The sequence below is a fragment of the Puntigrus tetrazona genome, unplaced genomic scaffold (genome assembly GCF_018831695.1).
Source record: "Puntigrus tetrazona isolate hp1 unplaced genomic scaffold, ASM1883169v1 S000000003, whole genome shotgun sequence".
Classification (NCBI taxonomy): domain Eukaryota; kingdom Metazoa; phylum Chordata; class Actinopteri; order Cypriniformes; family Cyprinidae; genus Puntigrus; species Puntigrus tetrazona.
In genome coordinates, this window is record NW_025047683.1 from 1,440,500 (window position 1) to 1,442,999 (window position 2,500).

Genomic DNA, 2,500 nt, shown 5'->3' on the forward strand with positions numbered 1-2,500 from the left:
CTATTTTACTCTATGATCCAGCGGCCGTGGCCGAGAGGTCTGCCGCTCAAAAACCCAAGGCGGCAAAGAAACGCACAAAAACCTAAGGCGAAGCGGAGAGAGATCGCGAGAAGGAGGCGCCGTTCCCCTGGGAGGCTTGCAGCGCACCTCCCGCGGAGGCTTGAGCAACCTACGCGGCGCCCATGACTGTCGCTGCACTCGGCGGGCCCCTGCTTTCCAGCGGCGGGGGCGAGCGAGGCCCTGGCGAGTACCGCCACGGCCTCCGGGACCGTGGGTTCAAAGTCTCCTCCCGCGAAGGAGGCGCCCGTCGGGGTAAAAAAACCTCTATCCTATTTTACTCTATGATCCAGCGGCCGTGGCCGAGAGGTCTGCCGCTCAAAAAACCCAAAGCGGCAAAAAGAACCGCACAAAAACCTAAGGCGGAGAGAGAGATCCGAGAGAACTTGACTGTCGCTGCACTCGGCGGGCCCCTGCTTTCCAGCGGCGGGGCTGAGCCGAGGCCCTGGCGAGTACCCATACGGCCTCGGGACCGTGGGTTCAAAGTCTCCTCCCGCGAAGGAGGAGCGCCCGTCGGGTAAAAAAACCTCTATCTATTTTACTCTATGATCCAGCGGCCGTGGCCGAGAGGTCTGCAGCGCAAAAACCCAAAGCGGCAAAGAACGCACAAAAACCTAAGGCGGAGAGAGAGAGATCCGAGAGAACTTGACTGTCGCTGCACTCGGCGGGCCCCTGCTTTCCAGCGGCGGGGCGAGCGAACCCTGGCGGGTACCCATACGGCCTCGGGACCGTGGGTTCAAAGTCTCCTCCCGCGAAGGAGGCGCCCGTCGGGGTAAAAAACCTCTATCTATTTTACTCTATGTTCCAGCGGCCGTGGCCGAGGTCTGCCGCTCAAACATCCAAGGCGGCAAAAGAACGCACAAAAACCTAAGGCGAAGCGGAGAGGATCGCGAGAAGAGGCGCCGTTCCCCTGGGAGAAGCAGCGCACCTCCCGCGGAGGCTTGAGCAACCTACCGCGGCCCCACCCCCGCCAGCACGGGGTGGGGGCGGCATGAGCCTCTGAAAGACTTTGCTTTGCCAACCCGGCGGGTACCCAGCAGGCGCCGGGACCGTGGGTTCGAAGTCCCCCTCTCGCGGGGCGCCCGTCCGGGGAACGACCCCCTTTGTATTTTGAACCCACACAAGCCTGTGCAGTTCGGCCTCGCCTCGGGCGCTAAACTCAAGCGCGATACGACTCTTAGCGGTGGATCACTCGGCTCGTGCGTCGATGAAGAAGCGCAGCCAGCTGCGAGAACTAATGTGAATTGCAGGACACATCGATCATCGACGCCGAGCGCGCTGCGGCCCGGGTCCGTCGGGGCCACGCCTGTCTGAGGGTCGCTTTCCCATCGATCGGGACCTCCGGGTCCCGCGGCTGGAGCGTCGCAGGGGGGCTTCCCGCTCCCCTCCGTCCTCCCAAGTGCAACCGCCCCACGGGCATCGCCTCCTCGGCGAGTCGGCGCTTCCTCGGCTTCCCCCTCCCACGAGGGGAGGTCGGCGTCCCCCAGGCGTCTGGGACGGCGGCGTCCTCCTCTCGGCGGCTTCGGTGGGTGTCTGCCACCTCCGTCGCCGCCGGCGTGGACCCCGGCTCCCTCCGCCCCTCGGGCGCTCCGTGCGTAGCGGGAGGTTCGCGCTCCGTCTCGCCCCCTCGGCGCCCTGCCGGCGCGGCGAGACCTGTTCAGGCCAGCCCGCGCAGCAGCAGCGGCGGCGCTCCTAACCATATCCGACAGCGACCTCAGATCAGGCGAGGCGACCGCTGAATTTAAGCATATTACTAAGCGGAGAAAAAAACTAACAAGAGATTCCCTCAGTAGCGGCGGCGAAGAGGAAGAGCCCAGCGCCGAATCCGCCCGGGCCGCGGCGGCGAGGACATGTGGCGTACAGAAGGCCGTTCTCTCGGCGCGGGTCGGGGCCCAAGTCCTTCTGATGGAGGCTTAGCCCGTGGGCGGTGTGAGGCGGTGCAGGCCCCCTCCCGCCGGAGTGCGGTTCTTCGGTCGGGTTGCTTGGGAATGCAGCCCAAAGCGGGTGGTAAACTCCATCTAAGGCTAAATACCGGACACGAGACCGATAGTCGACAAGTACCGTGAGGAAAGTTGAAAGAACTTTGAAGAGAGAGTTCAACAGGGCGTGAAACGCTAAGAGTAGCGGGTGGGTCCGCCACGGTCTGCCGGAGGATTCAGCTCGGCGGGCCCGGCCGGCCAGCGCGGTCTGTGGATCCCCTTGACGGGAGCGCCGCCCGTCGGGCCTTCGGCGCCGTCGGTGCACTTCTTCCGGCGGTGCGCGCGACCGGCTCGGTTTGGCCAGGAAGGGCGGGGCGAAAGGTGGCAGGCGGCTCCCCTCAGCCGGGGCGCCCGGCTTTGAAACCCCGCGCTCCGACTTTGCCGCTTACCCGGGGCGCGGGAAGTGTCCTCGCGCCTTCTCTCCTGCCGGCCAGCGGGAGGGCGGGGCCCCCGTCCCAGCGGCG

General features: G+C 65.5%; 1 non-coding gene and 1 pseudogene across 1 annotated transcript in view; both read left to right on the plus strand.

Annotated features, from left to right (window-relative positions):
* Positions 1 to 1,229: 1,229 nt before the first annotated feature.
* LOC122331955 lies at positions 1,230 to 1,377 on the plus strand (annotated as a pseudogene).
* A 389-nt stretch (positions 1,378 to 1,766) lies between these two features.
* LOC122332089 overlaps positions 1,767 to 2,500 on the plus strand; it is a 3,998-nt gene continuing 3,264 nt past the window's right edge. Inside the window, exon 1 of the ribosomal RNA XR_006248436.1 lies at positions 1,767 to 2,500. This exon is cut by the window's right edge and continues 3,264 nt beyond it. This is a non-coding gene — a ribosomal RNA (28S ribosomal RNA).